Below are 18,741 nucleotides of genomic sequence, written 5' to 3'. Positions count from 1 at the left end.
ATAATACAAAAAAAAATCATTCCAGCATCTGCCCAGTGAAAAGTTATAAACAACTAGCAAATATATGCTATGAAGTATCATTGCTTTGGTTGTCCTCACTATTGGTGCAACCCAAATGGGGTTATCCATCTAGTTCTTTGAAACCAACTATTTGTGTATCCACTTATCCTAAAGACACAACCTTTTTAACAAATTATCTTCACATTACTTTAGCCTCTGTGGGGTAGTTTTTCTGTTTGTACATGTATTGAAGTCATGTTGAAAATCTGGTAGGTAGAAAGCTCCGGGGAGGGAAGCCACCTGAACAAATACAGAAAACTTGTATTATTGATCAGATACTGAAAGATGTGTTCCTGACATCTTCAATTTTGAGACACTAAAAATAAGATGAATCTGAAATTTGGTGATGGGATATGAAACCTTTCTCTTCTAGGTGACAGTTGACATTCTAATCAGAGCTGAGATGGAAAAATCATGAAACAGAAACACTTCTATCCATTGGGGATACATTATTGGATGTCTTAGTTTCAAAGGCCCCTTGGACCTGCCACTACACATCAAACCTATCCAAGATGTTACCATACATGCTTTGGCAACATTCATGATTTGACAGGGCCAGATAGTTTCTCATTCCTATTATGGGTTGCAATGTATCCTTCCTCCCCCACAACAATATATATATATATATATATATATATATATATATATATATATATATATATATATATATCTGTATATGTGATAGCTCTAACCTGTAGTACCTCAGAATGTGACCCTATTTGGAAATAGGGCTATTGCTGTTATAATTCGTTAAGATGAGGTCCTCCTGGAGTAGGGTGAGCCACTCATCCAAAATACCTGGTGTCTTTACAAGGAGATGGCCATGTGAGGACAGACAGAGAACACCAATGTGAGGATGGAGGTGAGGATTGGAGAGCTGTATCTACAATTTAAGGAATGCCAGGGATTGCAGGCCATTAATCCCTGCATGTCACTAGAAGCTGGGAGAAAGGCAGTGGACAGTTTGTGTCTCAAGGCTCTCAGAAGCTACTAGCCTTGCTGACACTTTGATTTTGAACTTGTAGCCTGCAGAACTATAAGAGAATAGATTTATTTGCTTTAAGCCACCCAGTTTATAGTACTTTATTATCATAGCTCTAGGAAATTAATATATCCCCCTCGTAAGGATTGTTATGTTTCCATTCTTTATCAGGTTAGACTCTGGTTGGCTCTCTCAGGTGGGAATGAATCTGAGATTTTAGGAAATAAATGATCTTGAAGATAGGAAACTTTCCCAACCCAGTGCAGGCTTAGGACTGATCTGTGTTTTGCTGAAGATGTGTCGCTTTTTTTTTTTTTTAAAGAACATATAGATGACCTTGGGTCTCCTTGACTGTTTGGGACCTGTCAGTATGAAGCAAAACACATCTAGAAATGTGAAACCTTGACTCTACCCCTTTCAACTGATCACCATTCTTGGCTTCATTCAATGAATATTTATCTTCTGCCCACAGGGACAGGAAACTGACGTGTTGAGTACTTGGAAGTAACTGGTCTTATCTTCATTTGCCTTTCCATAAGCATTTATATTCACAGCATCACTGCTGCAATCTATAGTTGATTGATTTTGAAGTTGTGTCTTTCTCTGAGACTTATACCAGCTTGTGAACAGATAGGAGCTAGCAAAATTTCTGCTCAGGGTCTTACATAAATGTGCATCACTGGTTACAGTTTATGATGGAAAGTGGCTTTCATCTTTCATGGCATCCAGTAGGCCAACACTAATGGACTGAGTAATGAATGCCGAGGTGGAGAGCTTTGTACTAAGTTCAGTACTTTGTAAGACTGCCCTCTGGACTTAGCAGGAACACGTAATGTCTCTGATTAGCTCATGGGGCTATAACAGTGGTGAATGGACTCTTTGCCATCCCCTCCTTTTCAGGTTCAAGTGGAAAGACTTTAGGTTCAACATCGAAAAGAAAACTGTAAAACACAAAATATAACTTTAATAACAGAATGTGTGACACTATGAATCTTGGAGAATGGCTTAAGAAACTCAACAAGCACTTTTCCTAGCCATTCTCTGATGATAATGTATCTAATATCTTAGAATAAAGAAGCAAAGCTGGTATTTTGCCTTTTTAAAATGGTCGCTTTTTGGAGGTGGGAGGGGCAGAGGGAAAGGGAGGAGAGAATCTTAAGTAGGCTCCATGCCTTGTGCAGAGCCCAACTCAGTACTCAATCTCATGACCATGAGATCATGACCTGAGACAAAATCAAGAGTTGAATGATTAATCAACCGAGTCACCCAGGTGTCCCTAAAATGGTAACTTTTACTTTTCAAATTGTGAGCCTTCTTTCTTTCAAGGTCCATGTTCAGGATCCTTTTCCTACCGCCCAAATGATTCACATGTCAGAGCAGCAACAGCATATCCAAGGGCTCAAACTATCGGGCATCTATTTGACACAATCCTTGTCCTTCAGAACTCACTAAGCTAAGTTTAATGAGAAAATCAACTTCCTAGACATCCCTGTCCAAGTAGCTTATAATGATAGTAGCTGATTATCAGATGACAACCAATTTCAATACCTGTACATTTGAGCAACTGCATCCCATGTAAGATAAGAACATCTCTGGATCAGTCAATCCTTTCCCTGGGAAACTTCATGCTGGTTTTTATATAGTGTTAAACAGTTTCGTTGACCAAACATTGTCAATCTATGGATTAGTTTCATTCCTTTAGCTGTAAGAAACAGAGAACAACTACATAGTGATGTCAGTGTGCCCTCATCAGCCAGGTTAGATCACAATCCCATCCCTGTGGTAGCTGGTTATGATGCCTGATTGATACCTCTACCAATATCCTATAAACTGGGGCGGAGCTCCTCTAAATGGAGCCAGCACGATAAGGACAGGCTAGTAGCTGGTCAACAATGAATACCAGAGTCCACAAGATACTGATTCCCTTAAACTCAGGCACCCCCACATCATATCTCTCAGTATCTTCCATAGTTCCTAGCACTATCTTTGAAATCAGCAGTCTTTCAGTAAATGCTGATCAGACAAAGAGGACGTAGGGATGTAAAGACTTTTCTCCAGGGGCACCTGGCTGGCTCTTGGTGGAGTGTATGGCTCTTGATCTCAGAGTTGTGAGTTCGAGCCCCATGTGGGCGATTATTTAAAAATAGAATCTTTAAATGAAAGAAAGAAAGAAAGAAAGAAAGAAAGAAAGAAAGAAAGAAAGAAAGAAAAGACTCTTCTCCACACCTCTGCCTGATCTCTCCTAGAATCTGGTCTAATGCCAAGCCAGAAACAGGGCCCCAACCCAAGCTATTGTGGCTCTAAGGCTTCCAGTTTGCACAATTTCGTGTGGTGGAGGGTCACCTTAGTATAGAATGGAGTCCACTATGCTGGTCTGACGTGGCCTGGGTTCTTCACAATTACCTCAGCTAAGGCCTCATGCAGGCTGAATGAGAAACCTGAAGCTGATTTGAACAGGCTGCCTCTAGGTAAGGTCAGATGGAATTGTGCCCCGAGGCAAGGAAAAAGACAGAACAACCCCCTTTCTGGTGCCTTGCAATATCTTTCTAGTCAATCATCATGCATTTCTCAGCCTAGGCTCTACGGTACAGACTTCCTAGAATCCTCAGACACACAACAAATCTCAGTTCTTCTCCGCAAGGAAAAGGATTTCTATTTTCCCTCTTTGCCCTCCTCTTTGGGAACTCCAGTCATCACGGCCCTTCTGTCAGTCACAATCCCCTGAGAAGGCCTTGAAAACTAAGCTGGTTTGGAAAAGAACACACTTGATTGTTAAGCCAGACTCCCCGCACATCTTAGAACTTACTGACACCTGCTGGACGGTTTCCCTCTCTCTGAAAAGCATCTGAGCAGGTTTTTGATCTATGAGTGATGGTCCCAGGACATTGGCTTCTGGACTGGGATAGAAATGGAGAACTTTCCATGATCTAATGAGCGCTGTGTCTGCTTAGTGAAAACGTGCCTCCTTCCCACTGAAAACAGACTTGAGAATCTCCAGCAAGCTTCAAAGACAAGACCCTTATGGTAAAAATGAACACAAGAATAGCAGACAAAGCAGGTCAAGATTAGAAGGGTGGAATTGGTAATTCTGGTCAAACTCTGGGTTCCTATGTGTTTTCCTGCTGGAGAAACTGAATAAAATAGGGCTTCAGAAGCATCCATTTTAAATATTTTTTTAATGTTGTATTTATTTTTGAGAGAGACAGAGAGAGAGAGAGACAGAGTAGGAGTGGGGGAGGGGCAGAGAGACAGGGAGACACAGAATCCAAAGCAGGCTCCAGGCTCTGAGCTGTCAGCACAGAACCTGACATGAGGCTCGAACTCACAAGCTGTAAGATCATGACCTGAGCCAAATTCAGATGTTTAACTGACTGAACCATGCAGGCACCTAGAAGCATCCATTTTAGAGCATAATTTAAGGCATTCCAGAGCCCAGGAGATGCTGCTTGACTGGGTCTGTGTTGGCCCATGGCAAATCCTAAAGGAAGTGAATGTGGCCCTTGGTACTCTCTGCTCTCTCAATTCAAGATATTTAGCTTCTTTGGCTACCTTCTCCAACTGCTAACGTTTCTAGGGCAATGCACTCCTCTTACTAGGGAGGAATGACTCAATTGACTAATTTATTGTATCCAGTGAAACTGCATCTTTAAAGAGAAACTAAGGGTGAGATTTACAATAAAATCCAGGGAATCCATCTTAATGGTAGCATTTTAAACCTCAGAGTAGGCTAATGTGGAAGCTACTGAGGGGCTTCTGGGGCCCCTCAATGAGAACATGTGGGGCAGTTATCTGTAGGCAGCTCCTAAACAGAGCAAGATAGTTATTGCTGCCATCTTGGCCAAGCACTCATCCTGCATGGAGACCAACTGCTGCATTGCCCACTTTCCAACTTCTCCTTCTCTCAGGAAACCAGAGAAGCACTGGCTAGCTGGGTAGCTACCTGGAGACAGGCTGGAAGAGTCCTTCTGGAATAACTTTCCTTCCCACTCTCTGTCTGGACCACCCCTCCCATCTGGGGTAGTGGGTCACAGGAGCAGCCCTGAAACTCCTCTCATCTTCCCACCCAAGGAGTTGAGCTAAATGCAAGAAGAGGGAGAACAGACAAGTATGTGCTTCTGAGGAAGTGGAGGGGCCAAGAGGAGGCCTGAAGCCAGTGCTGAGGAGAGAGGGCCTCCCTGGGAGTGGGCTGCAGCCCCCCTACAGGAACACAGCCTACCCCATGCCAACCTCAGAAACCACATGCCTTCACTGCAGGCAGGAAATACCAACCTCAAAGTCTCCCCACCTTTGGGGCCCCCTCCCATCTCCAAAATGCTTCAGGCCAGAATTTAGGGATAGCTCTGAAATTTGAGTTCTAATAGCTGGGTGTTGCCTACACTTGCTGTTTTAAATGACCTCTGGCCCCCTGGGGGTAATTATACAGTGGGCTTTGAGGGTTTAGGGGTGGGTAGGCTAATACTGGCAAATGCCAAAAGAATGTACTATTTCCCTTAAAAGCCTGTTAGGGCTAGAGACTCCACTGATGAAAGAGGTCAGGAAAATGCCATGGTATTACTTGCTTTCTACCCTAACATTTGGCCTCTCTGAGGCACTGCACAAGGAAGCCAATACTGCCTGTCAAGTATAAAGACATTGCTATTTAGTAACTCAGGTACCAGTGGAGAATGTACTCCAACAACCTACAGTTCAAGGATTTCCAGTATCTGGCCTTCACAGCTATCTCCAATCTCTGAGTCCTCCCCTCACAGACCCTCCTCTCTATTGCTGGTATCCACATTGTTCTAGCATAGTCTTTTGTTTACAGTGTTCCCTGTAGCCCCAGCTGCACCCCTAGAATCTCCCCAACCGTTTATCTCAGTCTCAGCACATTTCAACACCCACCCCGTATCCCACCTCCTAATGAAGCCCTCTGCATCTGCCAATTCCAGGTCCTCCCACAGCTCTCAGTATCTCCCCTGGTCTGTAGCATGCACTTCTTACATTGTTACTTATATTTTTATTTAGGCATCCTTTCTTCTGGAAGACAGTAGGTGCTGACAAGGGAGGCACTTTGTCATACATCTATTTGTATTCCCAGTTTAAACTCAGAGCCTTTCACTGCAAGTTACCCAGGAGGTATCCTGGATATGGCGTCCCTTTCTCTCCATGGACATTTCCCATGACTTCATGACTTCATCCTAGCCCATTTCAATACTGACTAGCCCCAAGTTTTATTAAGTTCTTCTTTTCACAAAGCCAAAGTGAGCAATATCTGGATCTGCCTCTTTTTTTTTTTAAGTTTATTTATTTATTTTGAGAGAGACACAGAGCGAGTGGGGGAGGGGGAGCAGAGAGAAAGGGAGAGAGAAAACCCCAAGCAGGCTCCATGATGCCAGCACAGAGCCTGACGTGGGGTTCAAACCCACAAACCGTGAGCTCATGACCTGAGCCGAAGCCAAGAGTCAGACCCTCAGAAACTGAGTCACCCAGGTGTCCCAGGTCCCACTGCTGCATCTGGGCAGCCAGCAGCTCTCAATTTTTAAGTTGAGATTTGCTTCGCCAGACTAGAGACGCTCAGTTCTTTTGACTGTTCTTCATTTATTGTAGTTTCCAGACCTGTACCATCCCCCTCTCCTGGGAGCTTTCTGGTTTCCAATATCCCTCATGAAAAGTGCTGCCCAGAATTAAGTGTAATATTCAGCTATTGAATATGTGCAATCTTAGCCCAAACAGAGGGAAGGAGGCACTTGAGGGAGGTCTTTTTATGTTCATTGTGATGACGAACACAACTGGATTCCAATGATCTTTGCTTAAAACAAGGAAGAAATGCTTTTTAAAGCAAGCAAGCAAGCAAGGATTTTTACCCAACCAAGGGATTCCAGTTCTAAAAAAACCCAAAAGTGTCAGAATTAGAACCACCTGGATTGCAACAAACATGGAATCCATTTTTTAAATTTTATCTCACAGCCTTTTGATGGTATAGTTGTGGTTTGTGTGTGTTCTACAAAGAAGTTCATGTACCTGGTTATCCAGGAATATGTTACGAACCAAAAAGGGAACCAGAGCAAGTTAGAAAATGAAGCGCATCCAAGCTGCAAGCCTCCCAAACCACCACTGGCTGACTCTCCAAGTACCCTAGCAGTCTTAGAGGTGCTTCAACACCCCAGCTCCCCATCTCTACACTCGTCCCCCACTCCTAAGCCTGCTTCTCGCTCCTCAAAATCTCTGAAGTTCCTTTAAAGGGCCAAATCAAGAGAATGGAGTCATCAAATTTAAGAGGAAGGCCACCAGGATCACATGATTTCCTTTTCCCCAAGCCACTCAATGTAGCAAGTAATACCTCGTTTCAGGGTTTAGAAGCCTAGATTATTTTCTCTGGTCCTTAAGGGCCTTTTATGTATCTATATAGGTTTAAGTACGTGAATTCTCCTCACTGACCTTCAGCATACTTCTACTCCAAAATCTGTAAAACTAAGTTTACAGCGAATGAAGAAAGAAGCCTCATTTCTTTTCATCATGGAAGCTTCTGATCTCTTGTTTCTTTTTACCTCTGAGGTGTTCATTTTCTGTACCATCAATGGCAACCTTTCCCTGCCCGTTTGCTTCTATTTTCATAGAGAAAAGCAATAGCTCTGGAAGGAAAGTCCTCTAATTCCGTCAGAGAGTTTGAGGGATTTGCCTGAAGTTGTACAGCCGGTTAGTCCAAGAGTGCATCTTATCTAGCCCCGACTAGACTCTCAGCTGCCAGGAGGCCAGAAGAGACCAGACTGACACATTCTTCTTTCCAGATCCACACAGTGGCTGGTCTTTGGTCGATGTATCCAAGGCCACCTTAACACCATGGGTTAGGCTGGGGTCCATGACGGAGGCTTCTTAGGCATGTGATGGAAAGGAACTGTCCCTGAGCCATTCAGTGTAGACTTTGCTTGCAGAGACCCTGGTGTGCATCAGTGAATCTTGCACCTGCTCATATTCATCACCCCCTACCGCATGCATGGTGGTATTCTGAAAGACAGCAGCTGGACTTATGACAAAAGACAAAAAGGCATAGCTCACAGGTTCAGTGTTTCGCTGTATCACCTGGAGTCCTAATAAATTTTCTGCCCAGGCAGGAAGTCATGGGGAACCCCTGTATTCACCCAGCCTGAATTCCAGGAGCCTGTTGCTACCAACCTACACAGAACAGAAACCTACGTGGTTTGGACACATAAGCTTTGGGGAATATAAATAAAATATTCAAGTGTCTAATCAAAATACTGAATTTGTTAATTAAATTATATATTGATATTAAAAGTCAGGTATTACATAAAATAATGCTTAATTTAACATTTTTTTTCCACTTTACATTCAGTCTCCACATACATTTTCCGTCTTCATGACAATGGCCAATTTTTTTTTTATCCTTTGCTGAGTCATCCAGAGCACATGTCTTCACGCTTCAGTTGTTTGACATATAGTACTTTTAAAAAGCAGGCATGATGATGTTGCTGAAATATTTCCTCCAAACCGTAAACTTTCATAACAACAGGAATTTCCATTCATCCTATAGGTTAACAGCACAACCACTTACTTTTTTTTTTTGCTTTTGTGACTGTTTGGAAAATCCTACAAAAAAAAAAAAAATGATGAGGGACTGCACCCAGGAATAATTGTGAAATCTGTGTCAAATTTCTATCCCTCCTTTTAAAATCTGATTTGCATTAGTTGATCTCTACAAAAATGCAAAACTAGGAGTGGCTGAATCGTTTCAGGATGTCTTTCCTAAAGAGCATTTTGTAGTTAACAAAAAAAGGAATTTGACCTGGAATATGAGTAAGTTCATGAGAACCTGAATAACATTGAGAATTCTATCTGTATCTTCCTTCTTTCTGTGAAATAACTTTAAAGGACAAAAGCTTGCCGTATAAGCAAGGAAATCCCAGTTTATATCTATTTTCCTGGAGTGATTATTAATTGTGCCTCCTTTTATTCTCAAAAGTATCCCAGTTTGGACAGTAAGTTACATAGTTACTCTGCTTTTAGCAAGGAGCATACTATATATTGTCATTCTGGTGGCCTTGCCAAGGCATTCAACATATTGGCCATTCAGCAAATTTCCTGTGAAACTAATACCCACACGGCTGCCAGACAGAACTCAAAGGCACAGTAGCTGAAAATTAAAGCAATGCGGCTAATTATCTAAAGTGATATTACAATGTCTAAGATTCTGGTACTTTGACTGCCAGTCAACACAGCATCTGCTTCCAAAGGAAACAATTTTTTTTAAATAAATCTTTAAAAGAAATCTAATTATAAGAAACTCTTTCAATTAGTTAAGAAGAGCTGCTTTGATCTGAGAACAGTGCCTTTATTATTAGTTTAATGTTTCTAAATATTGGGAGGGAAGTTGTCTTTATTAATTTTATGATTTAACCATCCATACTTGCCAAGATGTCTCAGCTAAGGCACGATTCACTTCCGGTTGACCGTCCGGCAGGCGAGTGAGCTGTGTGTAATGAATGGTGTGGGTACAGGTGGAGCAGGTGCCCCCTGCACCCGAGCTCTGGGTCCCTGAGACCCCCAGCAGACGTGCAAGAGAACTTCCCTCGCTTTTTGTGGGTTGGGCTGCCTGCACAATGCCGACGCTTGTGCAGAGACTGAAGAGGACGTATCTGTGCAAATCCACTCCCACTCGTCAGAAAATCACGTTGAGCACCAGCTCGCCTCCTGGGAGATCAGGAACTTCATCTTCCAACGTAAAATCTGCCATGCAAGGAAAAACCCTGCCAAACAAAAACTCAAAAACTTGCCGGTGAACGCTATCTTCTTCTGTGTTTCTCCATTCCTGCCTCTAAGGGTTGATTGCCTGAGTGTAAGGAAATCAGCCCAGGTCTGAGACACATGTACCCCAGAGTTAAGGCATTTATCACACTGGATGTGGGATATGGTTTGCATTTAGAAGGTCACTAAATAAAACTGCTTATCCTTAAATCACCTATGATATTTTACATTACTCATGGCCCAAGGTCTCATGACAGTTGGCAAGATATGAGCTCTTTCTGTGTGTCCAGCTTTGGGCAGCCCATCTCCCCAAATCCACGGATAACACAGTGAAAAAGGGGTCTTGTCGAGGGGAATGTCTCTCAGGCATCCCCTCTCCTCAGCTATATAAGCATCTCGCTCAGCTGCTTAGCAGCACAGGGAAGGTTCTAACGGGACACTGTCCTGCAGACACACTGGCTCCATAGAGAACATCCATCCTGTCTGCCAAAGCTCTAATATGATTTTCCCTGCAGTGAGGGGGGTCTGAACAGAGAATAACCAAAGGATGGCTGTCCCTTAAAACAACCAGGACCTCAAAGCCTTTGCCCCAGCCCCACACTGTGAAGAATAAAGAGAAAAGAAATATCTCCGACATCTCTCCTGCAGTCTCTGAATTTCTAAGACAATGGCCCCTTCAGCCTTTCTTCTTGAAAAGAGTTTTCCCCTTCCAACCATTTTCCTGTCCTGACCAAGAACACGATGGGAGAAACTGGGAAGGTGGGAGGGAGGAAGGCCCAGCTATTGAGGCCCATTCTATTTCCTCACCACCTTTTATGTCCTGGTGGCCGTTCGTGCTTCCTTCAACGATATTCCCATGCCTTCCAGGGTTTCTTCTTTGAGAGGAAGCTGAATTAAGAGGGTAGAATATGAAGCCAACTTTGCCAAGTGCCCTTGAAAGGTGAGAATTGATTTTTATGCCTCGGCCCCCTTCTCCTAATGGCCTTTCTAGACACATTGTTTCTACACTCAAATGTGTCAGGGACATCCTCAACGTGGGGCTGTGGCCAAGGGCTAAGACGTAGATACATATGGCCCAAAGCCCACAAGGTGATCGGCAACCTTGTCCCCTGCACTCTCCACTGGCCTGAAGCCTTGGCTGTCTTTTGTAGCCTATTTCTGTGGAATGTTGTCTTGGCCTCACTTTCATGCCAACCACTAGCCTCTCTGTCTCCTGAAGTCCCAGGACCACAGTGACCTTGCCAATGGCTTGGCCTTCCAAGTCTGAGGCTGTGCTGCTTGGCTTGAAGTTGTGCTGTGGTGAGCACTCACAGCCTCCTCTCTCTGCTCTCAGGCCACTGGCTTCCTCGCCTGCTGCTGCACCTCCCAGGAGGCCTAGCGGAGTTGCTGGGAAAAACTCAGGTCCACACCACCCAAGCCGCACCTCCGCCTTCACTTTTGGTTCAGAACTGCACCAGTGTTATGTTGATCCAGTGTTGTTTCTCTCTCTCTCTCTCTTTCATTTTCTGATCCTGACTACAGACCAATAAAAAGGAAATTTTACCAGATGATGCTTTTTTTTCTATTTTTTATTTTTTAATGACCAGATTGTACCTGCTAGTTCTCAAGAAAAACCCAACTTCTCAGAAAGCTTTTAAGATACTTTCTTTGAGTGACATTTTTCATCTTGCAAAGACTACAGCCTTTACTCAAACAGATTTTTATCTTTTTTTTCTGGGGTTTGAGGTGGAAATCTCACTAAGTTCTTCCATCTAGAGTATGTCAGTATTTGATTGAAATGCTAGTTTGAAGGCTTGCCCGTTAAACCATTTCTCCTTGCATCCTTTTAAAATTAATGCGTACTTCTAAAACTAATGATGTATTTAACATTGGAAATAAGCTAAACCTGAAAACTCACAGAGCGTTTCAAATAGATGCAGAAGATCGCCACCTTGTGGCCACTGTGGAATCTGCCACTTGGACTTGTGCTGGTTTGTCACCGGGTTTGCGGCCCTGCCGCTAATTAAAATAGAGGCCTTCTAATGTGATCTTTTCCCGTGCAGTTCACACCCTAATCCTGATTCTTTGCTGGTCCACTTGTGGAGATTTCCTGCAATTTGGAGAAAGGAGTCTATTCAAAGTGGCCTCAGTGGTCTAGTTGAAGGATGCCTTTTTGGTCCTTTAACTTGGTTTCATAAGGAAAGGGAACAACTTCAGGGGAGCCCAGCTCTTTTTTTTCTTCAAACCCTATATGCTTGTATCCCTGTATTTTTTTTTTTTTCAAAATGTGCCCTAAGGGGATACATGTACCACCATCCTGAAGATTATATTTAAAAAGCAGGTCTGGGCACACTTACGCTAAGACCTAAGAATTGGAATGTATAGGGATAGGTTCTGGGATTTGCATTTTTAACAAGTTTCTTAGGTGATTTTTTTTTTTTATGTTTGGTTTATTTTTTGAGAGAGAGAGGACATAAGCGGGGGAGGGGAGCAGAGAGAGAGGGGGACAGAGGATCCAAAGCAGGCTCTGCACTGACAGGCTGACAGCAGCAGGTCTGATGTGGGGCTCAAACTCAGAACCGTGAGATGATGACCTGAGCCCAAGTCAGATGCTCAACTGGCTGAGCCACCCAGGAGGCCCTCTTAGTTGACTTTTATACACATTAGATTGCTAACAGTGCTGCATTTTAGTCTGTGCAAAAAAGAAATTAGACAGGGATCTAACGAATTAAACAGTTTGACCCTGAGGAGTCTCCCTTAGGCCCTGGGAGGGAGGGAATTTGGAACAGAGGAGAACTCAAGACACTAATGCTGTTCCAAAGCTCCTGCCTACCTGAATGTTTGCTGTTTGAACAAAGACTCCATTAAAGACTGCAGTGACCTGTGACTTCAGCTGGACCCTCTAAACAAGAAGCCATCATCTACCAAAAGAGTGACCCCCTTATTTAGGGCGCCTCCCTCAGCTTGTATGGGAAGCAGCAAAAAGGAAAAAGGAGAGGCTACCACGCTCCCTGTGTCCAGCCCTCCAGAAGCTCCTCACCAGGTAGTCATGGACGTGGAACCCAGGCTGGGGCAGGAGACAGGACACCAGCTTCCGGGCCTGACTCTCCCACTGATTAACCGTTATGGAATTTCTTCCACCGCTAACCAGATCTTGTAATGTTGAACTTTCAGGGGAAGAGGACTAGCCTTTGCTGTTTGCAAGAATCCATTCTGAAGGAGTGTCACGGTGAAAGATGAGACCCTTTGTCAACATGAAAATGACAAATAGCAATAATAAATAACACACTTCTGCACTGTCAACTCTCTGTGGGAAAAAACTTCAGCACGGGGCCAAGAGATTTCCAAATTTCCCCACAACCCTATGATCTCCTCGTTTCCTCTCCCCTCCCCCCACTATAACCCAAAGACTTCAGCTCACCCTGTCATCACAGACTCCCTTCCTGTGCCCACCCTTCACCCCAGGCCTCTGGTGAATGGATCCACTTCCTACTTGAGAACTTATTTTGGAGGGCACTGAAATGGCTGCAAGGGATTGTCTAGTCAGAGATTATCCGGCCCATCCTTCTTATTATCTTATTCAAACTCTCCACCACCAGGTGCCACTTCTCTGTGATTCCATCACTACCTGGGTAACCTGGCTCAGTCCTTAACGCGTGATGTGATAATCAATCTGCATGCCTGTGGCCCTAGATGTAAGACCTACGTCTACCACACAGTGAATATTCAATAAGCATTTTATTGAATAAACGAAGCCAAGAATGAAAAGTGAGTAAACGAATACATTAAAGAGTTAAGGAGATGGAAGCTGATTATTATACAGAAGCTTCACACCTATTCTCCACACAAGCATGGATGAAGGAAGGCCTGGGTCCAGACTCAATGGGCCCTGAAGTATTATGGGGAGAACCCAGGAATGGAGGTCTGTGCTTAGGGTTGAAGAAACATGGGGACTTATCACAACATTGCTTGTCAAAGCACAAGTCACAGACCATTGGAGGATTGTGAAATCAATTTAGTGGGTTCAGACCAACATTTTAAAAGGAAATAGAACAGAATCGAATTAGAAAACATTTCTTTTGGTAAGAGCAAGTACATTTGATGGAACTTTTGTTTTTATAAGTATATGTGTGTAGGGGCGCCTGGGTGGCTCAGTCGGTTAAGGGTCTGACTTCGGCTCAGGTCATGATCTCACGTTTCATGAGTTCAAGCCCCACGTCGGGCTCTGTGCTGACAGCTCGGAGCCTGAAACCTGCTTCGGATTCTGTGTCTCCCCCTCTTTCTGCCCCTCCCTTGCTTGTGCTCTCTCTCTGTCTCTCAAAAAATGAATAAATGTTAAAAAAAACTTTTAGAAGTATATGTGTGTATACATATATATGTAATCACACACACACATATCATGATGTAAAATATGTTTCTACATATTGTGGTCAAAAAATATAGAAGCCACTGATTTAGGAAATGCCATCCCTATATACTTCATTGACTCCATTTGAAAAAACAACTTACCTTATGGTATGACTTCCATTTATTGGAATAGGGGGCCCCATTTATAAGCAAATGCATATGGAGTCAATAACTCTTTTGAGAGATCAATATATTTTCTAATTATATGAAAGTATAATTACCTGATCTTGCCTAATTTTAATTAAGTTCAGAACAGGTAAAATCCTTCTTATATATTATTATTGTAAGAAATTTTCTCTGAAATAAGGGTCTTCCCCTCTGTTTTTGCTTTGGTGTCTACCCCTGTGTTACCTTTCTAGGCTGTCCACATGACACTAGATCTCCCCTCTTTCCCATAAGGGTAAAAAAAAAATCCATTTTCTAAGGGTTAGTGAAAAGAAGTGATGAAAGCAAATTAAAAACCTTAAATTCTAAAGCCAGACTTAAAACAAAATCTATCTAAATATCTCAGTGGGAAATCACAGTGGAAGATGGGATGCTAAAATTAAGATCACAAAGGAAAGAAAATAATGACCGACCCCGTCATGAACTAGAACCCAAGCACATAGGATCCTTTATGCCATATTTTGTCCTCTGCCATCGGACAGATGGCCAAATGTTAGGCTTTCCCTGGTTTGGCTTTATGATACTGTCCCCATTCTTGTCTGTTGACATCACGTGGGATTGTCACCACCACTTTAGTACAAAGAATCTCCTACAACGTCTAACATGGAGGTTTCGAAATGGTGATCACCAGGCACCCCAAACCCAGACATGTGCTGAGGTAAAATGGCTTAGTGTTTGAAAAATGTTACATTGAACTTAAGAATCAGAAAGCTTCATTTAAAAATTTGGAACCTGGCTTCTGTTAGAAAATAAAAATATTAGGCATTATACCACCCACATTGCTACACAGGTACAATAGTTTTAAACCTTGACCTATGGAATCCCTGTGTTTTGAAATAATAGTTTCCTTTGTAATCTTATGTATGTTATTTCATTTAAAAACAGCATCCTGAGAAGGGATCTGGAAGTTTCGCCAGACTGCCAAAGGGGCCAATGGCCTGATAAAGATTGAGAACCCCTAGTCTATGGCCAACCAGCAGCTGCTCCTTTTACCCATAATTGGCCATAGTTCTCATCAGTCTTTACTTGCTCCGAGGCCATGCATCCATTTCCATTTTCCACTGCACTGATGCTTTTCCCAGTGTCCTGAAATACTTCCCTGTGTTCATATCTCTTTCAAAAGTTGGGGGAAAAATCGAGCCAAGACAAGAGAGACTCGAAATTCTAATACTAAGCTGCCCCACTTGTTTATGCTGCCTCAGTGGTCTGTCTCCACAGGGGTTATGTTCACCATCAGTGAACATTGGAGCACAGCCACTGACCAATTGGAATGGATATTAGTTGTAAACAGGCGATTCAGATGCACGCCGTGTGAACTTCAGCCCTGTGCCTGGAGTCTTTTTCATGGCTGCCCAGTGGGCTTCTCTAGCTCTCTGGACATTATTCCCTGCTGCATCCTCCCTTCTTCCTGGAATACCAAGGCATGGCTGGGGGGGGGGGGGGGTAATGTTTAGCACATGCTTGGGAGTGTCAACACTAAGAGTATCCTGGGGAACAGGGCAAACCAACTCCTTTTCTGTTTCTCCTTTTCAGCAAAGGAGCAGAGGTGCTACCTCGACCCGAATGTCTGGTCTTTGGACGTGAGAGTGCGTGGAGCTGGTCCAAATAATGCCCATACTTGTGTTACATAATGTCGTTTACACAGCTCTCTCCCTGGACTCTCCTCCTCACCCCAACCTTTCTGAGGAAAGGAAAGGAATCAAACCCACTTTGCAGAGGAGGACCAGTGAAGTTCAAGAGATGTGAGATGCAAAGTCAGAAGAAGGGCACAGACTTTTTGACTTTTAGTCTATGTGAACACCTGTTGGGGGAAACAAAACACCCTCTTCTCAGAGAAAGTGACTTTTGGGGAACTGCACAGCAAGTGTTTAATAAGTGTTTTTTTAGTTGAATGCATTAATGTTTTAGCAGAGCACAACTGGGCATTTCAAGTAAATCTAGTCTCTTCCCAATAGCCACCTTAGCCTTTATTGCCAATTACAGAAAGACAGGCAGACAGACAGACAGACAGACAGAGACCTGGGATCTTACAAGGGAGCTGGGCTTTTCTTGTGTCAGTAAAATGTTGTATTTTATTTTCCTTTTAAAATTATAGCACAGTAAAATTGACTTTTTTCTTTTGGCATACAGTTCTATGAATTTTAACGTTATGTATAGATTTGTGTAACCACCACCTTCTATACATAGATCCATCACACCAAAAATCTCCTTAATGCTAGCCCTTTGAAATGATTTTCAAAATAATTATACTGGTGTACACATAAATGAAAATCTACAGGGATAGTTGTAAAATGAAGTATGCATTTTCTTTTCTTTTTTTTTAACCTTTATTTATTTTGAGACAGAGAGAGACAGAGCATGAACGGGGGAGGGGCAGAGAGAGAGGGAGACACAGAATCGGAAGCAGGCTCCAGGCTCTGAGCCATCAGCCCAGAGCCGGACGCGGGGCTCAAACTCACGGAGCACAAGATCGTGACCTGAGCTGAAGTCGGATGCTTAACTGACTGAGCCACTCAGGCGCCCCTGCATTTTCTTTGAAGATAGAACTTGTGTGTGTGTGTTTTAAAGGATTTTTTAAATATTTGTTTATTTATTTATTTTTTGAAAGAGAGAGAGAGCAAGCCAGGAAGTTGCAGAGAGAGAGGGAGACAGAAATCCCAAGCAGGCTCCACCCTGTCAGCGCAGCAGCCTGAAGAGGGGATGGAACCCACTAACTATGAGATCATGGAGCCCAAATCAAGAGTTGGTGGCCCAACCTACTAAGCCACCCAGGCAACCCTAGAGGATTTGATTTCCTTCCACTTTTGAGGATATAATAATTATTGAAAAAGAATCCACACAGGCCCTTGTTGAAGAGCCTGTTCAATACTTTTTAAAAGCAGGGGCACCTGGGTGGCTCAGTGGGTTGAGCATCCAACTTGTGATTTGGGCTCAGATCACAGCTCTGCTGAGTGTGGAGTCTGCTTAGGATTCTCGCTTTCTCTCCCTCTGCCCTTTCTCCTGCTTGAGCGTGCATACTCTCTCTCAAAACAAAACAAATTAAAATAATTTTTCAAAGCAAAATGATGGTTTGATTGTTTTCAGGTTGTAACAGAAGACATCAGAGCATACTGTGAACAGTGGGGCAATGCCTGAGGAGAGTTGTAGCCTCTGAAGGAGGCCTCTGTGCATTCCCCTTCCCCATCACCCAGGGGAGGGCCTTCACCCTCCCCACCTCCTGAGCCCGCCCTCACTCTCAGACCCCGCCCCCACTCGGTTAGGCTCCTGGCTTCTCTCTAGCTTCTTTCTCTCTTCCCCTCATGCCTCCATCCCTGTATCTCACCCTGCTGGCCTCTACCTTCTTGTCACTCTTACATCGCTAGCAAGTATGATGGGAATGGAAGAGTCTATTGACAAAAGGGAAAGGATTTCCTTTTTCCCTCCCACTAAAACCTCCCCCAGTACAGACTTATGTTCACCTAACATTCCCTGAAATAAAGGACATCTGTCCACACTGCCCACCCGCTCTCCAGCCAGCCAGACTAAGCAGCACACTTCCCCACAGACACATGGGACACAGCCATGCCCAAGCCTTCCAGCCTGGCAGCCTGCTCTTCTCAGCTCAGTCCGCTCAGTCTCTCCTCGGCTTCTCCCCTTAGAAAGAAACTGAGGCTACAAGTAGAGACAGAAGAAAGGAGAAATACAACTGAGTACTGATAAAAAGGCAGCTGAGGCTCACACAGTGATTTCCTATTGAGAAAAAAAAAAAAAAAGACACAGTGCCACGTTCCCTGCCCTCTCTAAAAACTGACATAGACAGTATTCATGCAATCCAAAGGGTCTTATTTAACAAGACCTCTGAATTCTGTAAATAATTGCATTCTTGCAAGTATTGTTGCAGGTAGATATTTTATGGAGTTTGCAGAAAGCAGAACTTCCAGTGACGAAAACCAGTGTCTTTTGAATAATGCTTAATATGGCACCACAGAAAAGAAGTTGTTTACTAGATGTTTTCTATTGGTTATGACGCACTCTAGTTATTGTACGTGACTTCAATGAAAAAGAGAAGAAATAAATGAATCACTGCTTTCTCATTTTTTGTACACCATTGCGATATCCATATGGGGCTGCACATATTGTGTTCATCTGAAGACCATTCTGTGTGTATGTATATAAATACATACATACATAATATATATATTTAATAGACAACAACTATTTTCAAAGAGTGTAAGATTAAAAAGAAAAAAAAAACAAAGGTAGAAAATGAACGGTTTGTTCTTGACAGAGAGATGTACGGGAGCTTGATGTAATCAGGGGATTGCAACTCAGTGATGAAACTACCAGTAAATAAAAAGCGCTTGAGAATCTTAATTAGTTTTTGGACTTAAAATTAGTTCTCCATATATGGGAATGAACTCATCCCACAG

At 43.2% G+C, this 18,741-nt stretch overlaps 1 long non-coding RNA gene across 2 annotated transcripts in view; it reads left to right on the top strand.

Annotated features, from left to right (window-relative positions):
* LOC113598215 (uncharacterized) overlaps nucleotides 1-12,859 on the top strand; it is a 47,551-nt gene extending 34,692 nt beyond the window's left edge. Inside the window, exons 6-7 of one of the 2 annotated variants that reach the window (XR_008295374.1) lie at nucleotides 1,515-10,721; nucleotides 11,115-12,859. This is a non-coding gene — a long non-coding RNA (uncharacterized LOC113598215). Of the gene's footprint in view, nucleotides 1-1,514 lie in introns of both variants that reach the window. The other variant, XR_008295373.1, reaches the window with a different exon arrangement.
* Nucleotides 12,860-18,741: the final 5,882 nt, after the last annotated feature.

Source organism: Acinonyx jubatus, chromosome C1, assembly GCF_027475565.1.
Source record: "Acinonyx jubatus isolate Ajub_Pintada_27869175 chromosome C1, VMU_Ajub_asm_v1.0, whole genome shotgun sequence".
Classification (NCBI taxonomy): Eukaryota; Metazoa; Chordata; class Mammalia; order Carnivora; family Felidae; genus Acinonyx; species Acinonyx jubatus.
This window is presented reverse-complemented; position numbering and strand designations above follow the sequence as displayed.